Source organism: Heliconius melpomene, chromosome 2 (assembly GCF_056956725.1).
Source record: "Heliconius melpomene rosina isolate 202511_hmr_F chromosome 2, ASM5695672v1, whole genome shotgun sequence".
In the NCBI taxonomy this organism is placed as follows: Eukaryota; Metazoa; Arthropoda; class Insecta; order Lepidoptera; family Nymphalidae; genus Heliconius; species Heliconius melpomene.
Genome location: NC_140390.1, coordinates 6,238,579 through 6,255,100, shown reverse-complemented (window position 1 = coordinate 6,255,100; position 16,522 = coordinate 6,238,579). Strand labels below are relative to the sequence as shown.

Sequence of the window (16,522 nt, the reverse complement as noted above, 5' to 3'; positions counted from 1 at the left end):
TGTTAAGTTTATCGACAAACCAATGGTAGATCTAGGATGCATATTAAATATTTATATAATATTATTTCCTCGCTCTGGTACAAGGCAAAATACGGCGTTGAGTTCTGCAAAGAACAAGAGGCATTACTTCGAGAATTCCTCGGAAATTTACATAGATAAATTTGAACCTGCTTCGTCCGTCCACCCGCCTACTGATGTGTTTTTTTAAGTTTAAAAAATAACAATAATGAAAAGGCATTCACCATTTATTCGAATTGAAATGAAAATACATATAAACGTATTTTTCATACATTTACATACATTTTCATACATTTTAAAGCAGTATTTGTATTCTATGTCATTTAAAAGATGCAGTAAGAACCTTAAATCTAATATAATTGGAATGTAAGCGGAGTTGTGCACGCCGTGCTGGGACGACACAGCAAATTTCAAGAATCCTTTTATTATCCAGCTATAGAAATTTAATCGAAAATGTAGATTTCATTTGAAAATTTTCTTACAAATGTTATTTAAACTGCATTTTTAGAAACGTATTTAGAGTTAGATTTTAAATTGATTTAGATTGGTTTTGTAACTATTTTTTAACCGACTTCTGTAAGAAAAGGAGGTTATCAATTCGACTGTATTTTTTTTTATTTTTTATTTTTATTATTTTATGTTTGTTACCTCATAACTTTTAACTGGGTGGACCGATTTTGATATTTTTTTTTTATTTGAAAGGTATAGCTTCCCGAATGGTCCCATTTTTTTTTGGTCCATGTCTGACAATGGTATCCATGAGAAAATCACATAAGTCTTAAATTTGCATTATGCATGTGCGCGACTAATAGCCGAATAACTCAATGTCGCGCCAACCGATTTTGATGATTCTTTTTTTATTTGAAAGGATACACTTCAAGGATAATTTGGTGAAAGTTTGGTTAGGTTTCAATTATGGAATCCTGAGAAAATTGAGAAAGTTTGTTTTTTTTGGTCAAAAATTAATTATACTGTAATAGTTACAAGCAAAAACTTTTTAAATTGATGTCAGAAGTGAGATTCCTGATCGTTGCATTTCTTTTCAACCAATCTCAAAAAAGAGGATGTTCTCATTTTCAACCAACTTCAAAAAAGGGAGATTCCGAATTCACCCGAATACTTTTTATGTATGTTCTTGTCAATATACCAAAATGTAACTTTGCACAAAAATAATACCTAATTAAATGAAGTTTTACATAGAACAATCACAACCACTCGTTGACAACCACTACCACCACCATCACCACTCGTTCAAGAAGCATCATTTTAAGATCTACCCATCACTAAAAATCGTAAAATAAATTAATTTTTAACAAAAACAAAAACCGACTTCTAACAACGAACTAAAAAGTGAAAAATAATTTTATAAAAATTTTATAATTTTGAAGTCGGTGTCAAACTAATGCTACAACACCTTTACTACAATATCTAATTACTAAGCCTGTTTGTTTTACTTGGCACCGACTTCAAAATTATAAAATCTTTATGTAATTATTAGTAGTATATAACTACAGTGGAGAAAGGAATAAGTAATTAAGTCTAAAATTGTTATTGGCACAGTGCTGCTTTGGTAATTGTAAACGCGTTGGTTATGGGTTTCCAACTCAGGGGAATTTTGGGGGAACTATTTTCATTTCTCTGCTCTAGCATTATAAAATAATTGCTTGACATAAAATTGTTTATTTTTTATACTAATATTATTTATTTAACATGTATAACATTAAAAAAAATAATCCCATAAACAAATTTGAATCAATATACCACAGTACTTCATTCCCACAAGACCTTCAACGCCAAGGAAATCTATTTTAATATCAACTAGCATCTTAGAGCACGTATTCGCTTACTAAGTAGCTACCAGTTTACACTGACCTTTGTATAATATTAGTTTATATTGAACCTGGAGTTCCATTAATAACTTAACAAATACATGAAACTTAACAAAGCAATTAAAATGTAAATTTATGCTTTTAGTGTTAAGTGTGTTTATTTTTGAGGCCGTAGTGGCGCAGCGGCACAAGTGTGTGACTGTAACGCGATGGTTGGGGGTTCAATCCCCACTCGAGGAAGTGAAATATTTATTTACGTTTATATTTTCATTTTTACGATCTGATGTCGAGGCCAAGAGCGTAGAGTTCGCCAAATACGAAAAATATATGTAAAAATATTATTATTACAACGTCATGTTAATTTTACGTTCTTTTGATCATTCGCAAACGCTCAAGTAATTGGTTCCAACAAAAATATAATTCTTTGTACAAACGAAAGGCTTTGAAATACGTCTACATACGAGTAGGTAGTCATAATTCAAATATTTCACAAACGACCAGGTCAACTATAAATCTGGGGGAAGTCAGCTGTATAATCACAGGGAACCCAGGCTTGTATAAATCATGTTGTGGCCAAACCGTTGAGGCCATTGATCATTCCTACCTTTTCTTTGGGGAATTCCCCGTGATATTAACGCACCGAGTTTTTTCGAGGTTAATTCATTTTTGTGTTGTTTTCGAGTGTTAAATAAGTTAGATTTTTGCGGATGGCGGTTGATGAAAAAAAAAACATTTTCAATAACAGAAAATATCATCTTAACAGATTTTTTTCTCCACTTTTCGCCCGAATAAGACATAGAGAGAGAGAGAGAGTGCTATAGCGGAACCCATCGCTGCAGTTTGTTTTACTACAAGGAATTAAAAAATATTTCCTTAAACTCATTTACCCAATAGGTTAGATTGATACCCAAATCAAACCTACAACTATCGACAGACGTGCTCCACTGAGCCCCGACGTCCTTAAGTTATTATTAATATTAATAAAATAATACTAGTAATAATAAAAAGAAATTGCGTTTATTGCATAAGTTGGCGGTTGAGTTTTCTTATAAGTTTTCACCCAACTTCTAAAGTTTACAGACTCATAAATGTAATTAAATTAAAGTTCATTAGAGAAATGGATTCGAATATTTCAACCCCTTATATGAAACTATAATAGTTGATTATATAATTACTGTATTAATGAATAATAATAATTATTATAACATAGTATATTGTAAATGTATGCATATTTAGTTAAAATTATGAGACATTTGAATTTATGGGGAAATGTCTAAAGACGTTTTGGGGTAATTAGTTGAGCCTGTTATAGTGCAGTATTTGACTATAAACACGAAAGTTCTAGGTTCGATTTCCTCTTGATGGCATAAATTATTTTCATTATCTCGCTCTCGTAACAAGACGACGCAGCGTTGAGTACCGTCGCTCAACATACAAATTATTTTATTAAAAGTGTTATATTTGATAAAATATTTTTTTACTCTAATAGCATTAGATTAAAAGGCAGGTAGAAATAAAATCAATTTACCTGATGGGAATAAGTTATAGATAGAATATAGTAAACCCGTTCACAGTGTGGCTTTCCGATTTTTTGCATACAAATAATAAATAGTTAAGAAAAAAGTAAAAATAAAGTAAATCTGTTAAATATGATGGTTCCATTCTTCTTGGGGGAAATAGATGTTGAGAATTTCTTCCTACTGGTTAAAATTTCGTTATTATTTCAGAACCAAAAGTAATAGGAACGTTAAGTTTCTTACATATGGACACTAATAGAAATATACGAGTATCACCGCCCATACAAAATATTTTTAGACGGGATAAACGACAAAATAAGGCCGGCGTGGTGCAGTGGCACAAGCGTGTAAATAAATGTAAACACGACGGTTCTGGGTTGGATTCCCACTCGAGAAATGAATAAATTTGTCCACTCTGGTGCGACGCGGCGTTAGGTTTCGCCACTCAACACACAATGCCTCGAACGAGGGAAAGTGGGGAACAGATTGTCTTAATACTAACCTTCTGCCTATCCTGCTATTAGCGGGATACAGCGTGAAGCTGAAGAAAAAAAAACCCATAAAGTAAGCAAATCCTTCAGTTTCACATTGATAGGAGACGTTCCGTTCAAATATAAACGGGCTACAGCACAACCAATATTCCGAAACATTTGCTTGTCACTGTCGAAAAAATATTTACTTTTGGGAAATGGAATTCTAAATTTTACGGCGTTCATTGGTATCGGCAATAAGTGGTAGCGACGTAGCGTATGAATAATATTAGGATTAAATTGTTTGAACACTTACATTTTCATGTTTATTATGGGGTAACTCAGGTAAACTTAGAGATAAGCTGCGTTATTGAAATTAAGATGAAGATTTTCAAGCAAGAGAGAACGTAGTGTTAAGACATTCCGTTTTCCATTAAGACATTTGACGGCGACGTTAAATGGCTGAACTCGACGCTGCGCTTTGACTCGTTACTAGAGCGTTACGTTTACAAGACGGCCTTGGAAAAAAAATAATGGAATAACAAGCATTTCTAAATAAATGAGAAACAGAGAATATATAACTAACTAGCGGCCCGTTCGCGGTTTCACCCGCGTGAACTACGTTATTATTAATTTGTCTCCATGACTACGTCCTAGTGACGTCTATGCAAAATTTGAGACTCCTAGCATTTGTAGTAACGAAGTTTCATACAAACTTTCGACCCCAAAAACAACCCCTTAGAAGTCGAATGTTGCAAATTCCCGTCTTAGAGAGCACCTACGTCCCATAAATAACGCCTATGCAAAATTTGAGATTCCTAGCACATGTAGTTTCTGAGATTTCGTGATGAGTGAGTGACCTTTCGATTTTATATATATAGATACCAAGCTCATAGTTCACTATGAATGGAGACCACGAACACTATCGTTGAAATATTTAGAATAATTTGATATTTTGCGACAATTTTCCAGAAGTCCAAAGGAAATACAATACAATACAAAACAAAACAATGGCTTAGACATTTCACAAGTCGTCGTCCCGGACGAAATCCCATTATGCAAATATGTAAAGCTGCTTGTATCGATCGGTTCCTATATTGGCATTTGATTCACAAAATTTGCAAGCAAATATATCCATCTGTTTTTAAATGTATTAAAATATTTAAAAAATGGGCTAGTAATAAATATTTTTCAAAGTAACAAGTGAAATTGAACTAGTATAATATATATATTAAAGTGGTGTCCATAGAATTTCCTTTAAATTGGTGAAAATCATCGCATATAGTAGGGTAGGCACAGGGAACCTAAGGGAACCTAAAAAGGGAAGATATTCCGTTCCTCACTTTGTGCCTAATGTAATCTATCGCTTACATCACTAACCCAATTGATATTGGAACGACTGATTAACCATTCGGTTAATACTCGAACTATCTAGTTCCAATATCTATATTGTAATTTAATAAATTTCGTAAAGCTTTCCGTTTTGGAAATTTTAATAAATAAAACTATTAAATTTTACAGTTTTTTATAGTTACTCTGTTGTTCTACTTCCGTTCGCCACTTTCCATCGAATTGTCGAGGCATTGGTTGTTCTTACCAGAGCGGAGAAATTAAAATATTTAATTTTTCATTCTCCCAAGGGAATCGAACCCCCAACTTGTCGCAAGCTCGTGCTCCGACCCCATGAAATGACTATAAAAATAAAATAAATACTTTATATGTATCCGAAGTAAGTGCTCAGCACACTAGCTGAGTTGGTGCTTGTTTAGGCTAATATTTGCAACTATTGAACTTTGCTCATACAGTTTCAATGGATAAGGATTAGAATAACTAAATGGTAGTTTGTAAACAATTAATAAAATATTATTAAATTTATTTTTCAATTTTAATAGAATTAGGTCAGTCGTGGCGCAGGTGTGGGTTCTATCCCCACTCGAGGTAATATTTTTTTATTTAAATTTATATTTTCATTAGTTCGGGTCGAGGCCTAGTGCCTCTACTAGTTATTTCTTCTTATTGAATGGAAGTTCGATTTTTAATTTAGAGAGCCAGAGGGAGACTTCAGTGGAAATTCGAGAACATAGTGCCTATGATACTGAAGAAAGTTTCCGTAAAAAGCATGAGGACCACTGGAGAGCATGGATCAAGAGGATGATGATAGGAGACGAGGTATAAGAGGTATATACTCTCTGCCTACCTCGATATGGATATTGCTATATCCCTATCCCCAGACTTTAAATGCCTATTAAAATAGGCACACATATGCCGCTAAAAAAATAAAAAATACATTAAAAACGTCATGTCACCTCCCCATATCGTAATGTAGAACAATAAAAAGTTTCCTTGTTTAAAACGCACGCTGAGACGACAAATAGAGCTCTCAGGCCCAATAAAATCTTTTATAGGATTCTGTTTTGAGTGAAAACCGTAAATCTTTTGTCATGTCTGAAATTGAATTTATGGTAGACTTGACTTACCTTTCGAATGTGTTACGGGAAGTATTGGGAGTCATTTTATGTAATTGGTCTTATTGGCTTTCTCTTTTTATGGAGTAGATCTTGCTATTGATTGAAAATTGTACTTTGAATTTTCAATTTTACACAATCTTGGAAATAAAATAAAGCCAGTCGAGCTGCATGGGGGAAAAGTGGGGAATGGAGTGTCTTAACACTAGGTTCCTTTTGCCTGGCCTGGTGTGAGCGGGATACAGCGTGAAGCTGATTTTTTTTTCAAATTTTAAATATATTTTCTAGCAATATATGAAAAAAAAAGATTCATAAAAGATATAAGAAACGTACCGTAATATTATATTGCTATGGCAACACCATATTTCTGAAATTAATATCCCAAAGCCGACCATTAACAATGATATAGAAGATTACCCCTAACCGGTAATGTTTTCCATACCATTGATATCCACAGAGGCGAATAGTGTTAGCTGCCTTTTAGACTGGTGAGGAAATATATTACTTTTCAAATTATATGGAAAGATCGTATATTAAAATGGTATATGTAAAGATAGTTTTGCACGAATTTGAGGCCATGGCGCTTTATTATGAAATATTTTCTTTTCCTCGCTGTGTTGAGTTACGTCGCTCAATAAGGACACAATTCCATTTAAGACACAGTTCCCCAATTTCTCCTGAATTCACGAGGCACTGACCACGCCTCGTCATGAACGGAAGTGTCGTAGGGTCCCTTTGCCTACCCTTCCATCCATAAAAGTTAAAATCTTAAGCTTGCGGGCGTGTGTACTTATTTTGTATAAAATTAACAAAATACTAAATAAAATTAACTTCTTTTCTATGAAATTGTCTTATCATAAAAGCTAGCTTGAGACCTCCAAGCGATAACAAAATGATCCTGTGTTTCCCCCTTTGAGATACAGAACCCCAAAAACCAGTTACCGTAGATTTTCTTCCAACAAAGCAATCAATAAAGGCAAAACTTTTTGAATCGGAATCCTGACTTCTCGCAACACTACCGGAATACCCAATATTGGAGATCATACCAATTACACGCCAGTCTGTTGTTGGACCCTCTACGAGTTTCCCCTAATAAGGCGAAATTCTGCGGATTCCGAATGATTAATGTGGATCCTTTTTCGTGTGAAATTTTTATACGTGGGGATTGGGTACCGGAAATTCCCTTAATGTTATTTTGAACGGTTGTTTTGATATCTTGGAAACATTTGGTTCTATTAATTTGATTTTTTTAAAGGTCAGGTCTTCTAAGGGAAGGTGGATGTTATCTAAGTGATAACTTGATGAATGATGATGATGAATCAGGTTCAGGCTGTATTCCACACACAGCAGGGTAGGCAGAGGGAACCTAGTGTTAAGACACTCCGTCCCCTCACTTTAATGAAATATTTTCATTTTCCCGTTACGGTGTCGATAAAAAGGGCAACAATCCCTTTCCACACACAATAACTTCAGAATTCGGCGAAAAGTGGAGAACGAAGTTACTAAGCTACAGCGAGAATCTGAAGAATAAAATTACTAAGAGATCATCGAAAACTGTTAAAAATATTTAGACATACATCCCACCAGATCATATATCAGTGTTAAAGGTATTATAATTCTGGCTGAATTCGTGAAAGAAAACACATTATGAATCCGCAGTAATAAATTACTTTACGCGTCGACGCAAACAGCGTTAGCTCTCATACGAGTATTACGAACAACAAAACTTTACATCCTTTTATATATATATAATAAAGATAGGGTACGCGACAGTCTACCTTGTTTTTAGAGGTATTAAATTTAAATTAATATTTTGTTTACAAGTTTGGGCAACTTTCTAATTCGGTATTTCAATTAGGAAATATTATTTGGTCTGATGTACCAGAGAGGCAGGTCTGATCTCTCTCTCTGCCGTATGTCTGGGGAATCACAGCGTTGAACTCTACAAGTTTAGCTTATTAAAAAATACTGCCTCATTTTTAAAGCATTCATAAAGTCAAACGTGGCGTTGTTTAACCACTTAACACGCAATGCTTCCAGATTTCGGTGGAAGGTGGGAAAAGGAAATGTCTTAATGGTAACGGAGTATTTTAGCACTATGTTCTCACGTTCCCTCTGCCTATATGGGCAAAATAAAGCTGAAAAAAAAATAGCTTAAAAATATATTAGTATTGAACTCATATGCATATATAACTATTTTTTTTTTTTTTTCAAAATAGACAAAAAATATCTAGACCAGTAATTACAAGCTAATTGGTCCTAGCCACACTTATTAAGTGTAGTCCGCAAAATTACACTTTTTAAGTGTAATTTTATATGAAAAACATTAAAAAAAACACTTAATTTAGAAGCGAGTAAACTATAAAGCTTACAGGACAACTCAATTTGAGTTCATCATTGTAATAAGCATTTATTTTACGGGTCCATCTTAATTTTTATGAGTGAACCGGTAATAAAGTTAGCGTAATTAAGCCCCACTGCGTTGAACTCCATTAAATATAAACACGCGACTATGATGTCTTGCGACAATGTTAATTTTATTTGTTGGTCGTAAAATTGTTATTTACATATATTTTTTTTTATTTTCACGCCTCTTTCGTTAATTTAGATTTTGGGATAAAATAAGGTATGATACTATTAATTTATTTGGTGGAACTTAACGCTGCTCTTTGTCTATGGTGTTTACATACATACTTAGTAAATTTTGGAAGAATTGTCTTTGATGGATTAGACTAGATAGAATAAGTTATGCTCCTATAAACTCATAGGGTCATTATTGGTGGAGTTTAACGCCGCACTTTGTCTAAGCTAATGAACGAAATGGAGACTGAACCAGTAACCATCTTATATACAGTCACATTTCTCAATTTCTCTGGCTTAAAAAAACTTAGTAAATTTAGGAAGAGATTTGTTTTGCCAGAATGACTGTTGGAATCGTTGAACTACCAGATACACTATTGCCAAGTGCTAATGTGCCAATTACAGATTTGGAACACCAATTTAATGCTTATATTATCATCTAGATTCTAGTGGAATCACTTATGAGTTGAGGGTTCTAATCGTATTTAGGGGACTATTTTTCACGCTGTATCCCGCATTTAGCAGAGAGGGCGTAGTGTTAAGACACTCCGCTCCCTACTTTTACCTGAATTCTGGAAACATAGCGTGCTGTCTCGACACCTGAGCGAAAAAACGAAAATATTAAACATTTCATGTCCTAGACTGGGAATCGAATCTACAATCAGTCGTGTTTACATTCACCCTAACCCTGCACCATGACTGGACATCCATTGAATTATGACAAAATTTAATTAAAAACATATATCTAAATGTTTCTAACATTTTAATAATACATTTTACACCAACAAAGCGGGTTCTTATCCGTAGAATACACGTATTAATTAAATAACCGTCTACAAAGGTACGTGAGATGAGGCATTCCTCTCTGCCATATTTACCTGCGGTTCCAACCAAATTGCTCAGCGACCCTAGAAGGGTACTTTAACGATATTTTCACAGGAGTTATGCTCAATAAAGACATGGCTAAATGAAAACATTTGACACAGTACGTACGTACGTTTGTTTGTTTGTTATTATATATTTGGTTAATTGAGTATTTCTATCTAAATATCAATATACTAGCGGACACGCGCAGCTTCGCATGCTTATTTTGGGGGGGAATTCTAATAAACCATGAAACATGTGTTCAATGAAATACTTTTAAGAGTCTAAATTTCAAATTTTATAAAAATCGGTGGTGATTTAAGAATTTTCCATACAAACTTTCAACCCCTTATTTGCACCCTTAGGGGAAGAATTCTAGAAAATCATGGAACATGTGTTGAATTAAATACTTTTAAGAGTCTGAATTTCAAATTTTATAAAAATTGGTGCCGATTTAAAAAAAAACTATACAAACTTTCAACCCCTTATGTGCACCCTTAGGGGGAGAATTCTAGAAAACGATGAAACACGAGTTCAAATAAATAGACAAGACAGCGGGAACCCGCTGGATTTGATCCCTTTGAATCCAGCGGGTTCCCGTTGTCTTCTTGAGATCGTCGGTCCACCTGGTCGGAGAGCGGCCTGCCTTTCATAGGGCAGTTATTACAGGGACACAAGCGTATAAACGCGACAGGTTGTGTATTCGATTTCCAGTCAAGGTAATTAAATATTTAAGTCTTCTCTCTAGTCTCGAGGCAAAACGCGGCGTTGAGTTTCGCCATTCGACACGTGTCTCCAGAATTCGTCGAAAGTGGGAATCGAACCCACACGCTCATACACCTCTGGCAGGACGTCTACAGTCTACAGTCTCCAATAATAATGGTATTGAAGCTTTCAGGATTGACTTCTAGGATTCTCGCTTCAGCAATCCAGTACTTCGCTTGATTAATCTTTGCAAACTGATCGATGCTCTGTGTCAGCACTAATTGATTCTAACCCGGTGGAGATCCGAGTTGATTAAACAGACCTCGCACGTAACCTAACCTTAGGTTTAGTTTGTGTTTCTATAAACCTATTAAATACTGCTTATCTGTTGAAGCTTAGTGATAAGACACTCAGTTTCCAATTAACACTAACTTATGTTCATTGTTTACTTGGGAACTTGGGAACCTAGTTCTCAGATACTCTGCCCCTGTTAAGTTAAATAAAATTGTTAAATATTTAATTTCATCAACTGGGAATCGAATCCACAACTCGTTACACCAGTACCACTTTTCTTTTCTATAAAACATACGATATCATTTAACATTAGCATATTATATATGTTAACGAAATAATCCACTTACTGAAAACACACGTCGAAAAGGCACTCACCCCTAAAGATACCAATTTACTTTCAAAATCACGTCCTCCAAAAATGATAATGCGGTATATTTAAATTAATATTCTTATCGCGACATCTGTACACCTCCCCCAGAAGATCGGAGTTAACAAGTGATATTTTTCTCTACATTCCTCTTCCCCTCACACCTCGCGAGGGTGAGGGAACCCTAGGGTGTTGATTAAAACAAGGCTGAATTAAGATTGTCGACGAAAATGTACCCCTGTTTTTTGTAAGATGAAAAAATTAAATTATATAATACTTTATTTCATTCGGGGTCCCCGCATACATATTTATTAGCATGTTTGCTTATTTTACAAGGGAAATTAGAGTTTCATAATTGTTATAATCGCCAAGCTTTAGTTAAAGGAAAATGGTTGTTATTTTTCTGTTTTTCTTTGCTTTTTTTATTTATTGTTGAAAATATATTATATTTTTATTGTTTTTAGTGCTCGCTTAGTACAATGGAGAATAGATGCGAAAATATTAATAAAGATCAGTCACTAAGTTTTCTTGTTACAATTTTTACTCTTACATGTTGGAGACATATATACGACGTTTGTGGGTTTGATTCTCACTGGAAGGAACTAAATGTTTAATATTTTCATATCTTTGCTCTAGTAAGAAGGTATTCGACGTTAAGTTCGGTAGCAGCATTGGCAGAGGGAACCAAGTTCCCTATTTTGTAAATTTAAATAAATATTTCATTTTCTCGAATGAGAATCGAACCCACAACCAGTCGCCTTAACTTCTCTAACATAATATTTTATTATCAAAATATATCTTCTACTAAAATGAATTAAAATCGATCATAAGCAATATACTCGTACTTCTATTTACTAAGAAATTTGAAGAATACTTGGAGATATTACTTACTAAATATTGGAACGACGACTTAAATAAATGGAGTGAATCACAGAATAGGCACTTAAGAATTATTTTCTAAGAGTAACATAAATCTTTAGGATATTTCAATCAATATGGTCTGAGATTACATTTATTTTAACAAGTGCCGTAATTATTAGTAAGAAAAATAGTCGTTGTTTTTTAAGCTTCACGCTGTATCTCAGAGTAGACAGAGTGTTAAAACATTCCGTTCCAAAACTTTCCGCCGAATATTCGCGCTGTGCTAGAGTGAAGAAATATATTAAGTTAATTTAACTATATTAAGTGAAGTGAAATAGAGATAATCAAAGATTTTTAACGAAAATCGTTTTTTAGGAAAGAAACAAGAACTTATTTATTTCCTCGCTCTGGTAACTTCAGAAAACTAGGCGGTGGGTTCTGCCAACATGCTTGAGAAGACAGAAAATCGTGGAGAACAGTCTCTTAATACTAACCTACTCTGTGGAACATGCTGTATAACTGAATAAACAAAAACATGCGTAAAACTGAATAAACAAAGAAAAAAATGAATTTAAATAATCTATAAATTTCCAAATTTATAACATATTTTCATATACAAATACAGCCTATATATGTATTACCATCGTAGTCTCAACAAAGTATGCAAAAGCCAGCCTCATATGAGGCTTAGAGAGAGCACTTATCAAAACTTTACGAACCGTATGGAGTTCATAGAATAAATAATATACCTGAGCGGTCCTTGTAACATACCCCAGACCTTTTGGAATTTGCATTAATTACACGTTAGAATTCGGAATTGAAATAATTAAGTTTCATAGAAGATGTTTCCTTAAAATTTACTATTTAATATCAAATAAGAAATTACAGGACTGATTCCTTGTGAGTTTAGTTATTATTAACACGCAATGCCTAGAAAATTCGGCGGAAGTTAATGAACGAAGTGTCTGAACACTATCCCTTTCTCTCTGCCTTGCTATATGCGGGATACAGCGTGAAAGCTGAAAAAATAAGATTCCATTTACGCCCAAAATCATTAATAAAGAACTATGTCTACAATAAAAATCTAAAGAAAAGTTAATAATTATAACTTATTTTTAAATATTTCAAAGAAAATGAATAGGAAAAAAAATATAAACATGTAAATTCTACGAAGTATTGCCACAAGCGGCTAAAAGGCGTCGCTTAGCGAAGTTCAAAAGATCTATTGCTCGCTTGTTCTCAAACTTAAGATTGTCTCTTTGGAAATTTAAAGAACCGTTCAACTAGAAACGCACTGATAAAAGTAAATACTTAGAGAGTATTTATAAGAGAATTTGTGAAATCGTTATAGTAATTTAAGTTAGTGTTTAATTAATTGTTTAGTTTGGCAGCTTCACTCTTTATTAGAGAAAGAGAGTGAGAAATTAGTATCAAAATGATAAGATCTTTATTTTATGCGTTTATAATATTTTGAAAGAAACTCTTAAAGGACAGAGGTAGAGGCAAAAGCGTGAGACTGTAAACGTGGGTACGGTAAGGTCGTGGGTTCGATTGCCACTTGAAGAAATGTAATATTTAATGTTATCATTTTAGCTCTGGTATCGAGGAAAAGTGCGGCGTTGAGTTTCGCCACAAATACAAAGTGCCTCTTAAATTCGTTGGAAAATGGCTTGCCGAGTGTTTTAACACTAGGTTCGAGAAAAGGAAAGAAGTTATGTATAAGCGGAAAGTGATTATGTATAAGCACCACATATACATATAAAAATAATTATATATTTACATATAAATACAAGAAAAGTCAATATTTTAATGATATTATTAATACGTGTTTAAAGCATAAAAATTTGAACACCCAACCCTAATGACTATTTACGTCTTAAGAACAAAATCCAACCCCAACGAGCCGCAGGATTAAACAGCAATAAAATTTAATTTGCTCGCTCTAAAACCAATATCGGCCATTTATACTCAGATGATCACCACCCCCTATAAATAAGGGGGTTTGGGGGTTACAATTACTTACTGGGGTTGCTCTAATGAATGGTATTCGAAACGTAACGAATCGAAGCAGTTAAGATTGTAATGAAGGACCTGTAACCGCGAAACTGGATTAGGAAACATGGAGGTGAATAATGACTAATTAACGTTTTTTTAGTATATTATTTTTAAAAATTGTCGAATTACATCAGTATTGGGGGAGGGAACATGGGAACCTAGTGTTAAGATACTCTGATCCTCGTACACACTTCCGTTCTCTACTTTCCGTTATTATTTTAGTTATGTACTTTCCGTTATGATTTAATTATACCCCATATAGCAGGATATCCTCAACACCACAGCTTACCAGAGCGAAAATATTGAAGCAATTCATTCCCACGAGTGAGATTCGAACCTACAACTAATCTAACAGAAAAATGTTAACATTATTTTCAAACTGTACTCTAACTTTATTTTTTACAGTGTACAGAAAAATCCACATAATTTACGAGAATATGGACTCACACAGGTGCGATGTTAAATAAAATATCATGAAATTGTGAAAAATATGACTTTTTAACCCGAAAATTAATTCTACGTGAGGGAAATCCGAATACCCAACACTAATCCCCGCTTCATGAAAATTATGAGATTATTTCATGTATAAGGTTACAATTTATTTTCATATATATAGTTTGTTATTTAAAGGCTTTTTACTGGAGAATTTTCGATGTTACACTCGTTATTTCAAGCCTTGTATTAAATATATTTTACTAGATTATATTTCTTTAAGAAACGTTTATGTCAGATTTATTTCTATATACTCTTATTCTTAAAGAGGGACGACGTCTGTTAGGGCAGTGGTTGTGAGTTCGAATCTTAACACCTCATATTCATCCAAGTTACAAAAATTACATACAAACAAATATTTATTAAAACTTATTCAAAGAGATGTCGATAAGGAAAGTTTATACTAATTAATCTACTTTAGTTATTTACTTGTTAGAAAAAATTCTGGGAAACTGTTAAATCTCTTTTATAAGCGAATTGGGAGCATGGATTTTAGCTTTGAACAGGTATGTTAGTGTAAAGGTTTTTTATGTTATTGTCCAGGGTGTGTTTGTTATTTCTGGTATGGGCACAAGACTATTCTGGGGTGGGCACTGCTCAGTCGGCCTCCCCTATTCCTACGTCCATGGTTGTTGGTTTTCTAACTACTACGTCATATTTAAATAACCAATCTTAATATTGTTATATTAGACTAAAACTGTAGTAGCCAGTTCTATTTCTACGTGATCTAAATATTAGATTACGTTACTTTTGTTAAGGTATATGCTATGCGGAGTGACATACTTTGTCAAAAAGAAACAAAGAACTCTCCGTTCTCCACTTTCTGTCTGAATTCAAGGCACTGCGTGTTGAATGTGAATAATAATCAATTATCTCGAGTAGTTTTAAACTCAATATCATGATTGTTGAATAAAAACGTAAACTTCTATCTAGCAAAAACTATACTAGTCACATAAGCTTAGCTTTAAGTTATATTATAACTGTACCGGACGGGCGGAACTCAAGTGAATGAGCCGCTGACGCCCTGCACACTATAGGTTCCAGATCATGGGAACACGGAGTATGCTGAGACCCCAAGACGTTCTTGTGAGTCGTTCTTGTGAGACGTTCTTGTGAGTCGTTCTTGTGAGACGTTCTTGTGAGACGTTCTTGTGAGACGTTCTTGTGAGACGTTCTTGGGAGTCCTTCTTGTGAGACGTTCTTGTGAGTCGTTCTTGTGAGACGTTCTTGTGAGTCCTTCTTGTGAGACGTTCTTGTGAGACGTTCTTGTGAGACGTTCTTGTGAGACGTTCTTGGGAGTCCTTCTTGTGAGACGTTCTTGTGAGTCCTTCTTGTGAGACGTTCTTGCGAGACGTTCTTGCTATACATTGAAACAAGATACTGAAACAGGATGTTGAAACAGGATATTGAAACAAGATGTTGATCACTGTATAACGGTCGGTGACTGTCGGCTCTATTCGTGTCTTGTTCCGATTCTATCTTCTTCCTGTTGTGCTCACCGTTGATTGCCGACTGACTCTGTCTCGCCCGACGCGCACCTCCGTTGCGCGGAGCTAAACGGTAACGAGAGCCGCGAGCCACCGAGCCGTTTTATCTTTATTTACAACAATATTTTTACTATGATTATCACACATTTACATTTATATTTTAATAACTAAAAATCGGATGTTTTTACAATTTATACATATTAAAAGAACATAAAAATATCTATCTATCTATGTATAAAACATTATACTATTTAAGTATTATCTATTATTAAATTACGAAAAATGCTGTTACGATGACGAATTTTACATGAGTTTTTACAATGAAAATTCTCTCTAAAATTAATTACACACATTAGGAATATACAAATCTGTTATTTTGTTACAGAAAACTATGACAAACAATAATTAATAATAAAATTTACTATACGGAAGTTACTATTATATAAAAAGCGATTAATGCGGCAAATCATAGTACAACTATACAAATAAGATATAAAGTCGAAAATTATTATCTAAAA

At 33.9% G+C, this 16,522-nt stretch overlaps 1 protein-coding gene across 4 annotated transcripts in view; it reads left to right on the top strand.

Moving 5' to 3' along the window:
- Window positions 1–16,522, top strand: part of LOC146540602 (potassium channel subfamily K member 2-like) — a 271,497-nt gene that overhangs the window by 189,330 nt on the left and 65,645 nt on the right. The gene's annotated exons all lie outside the window — the stretch shown is intronic.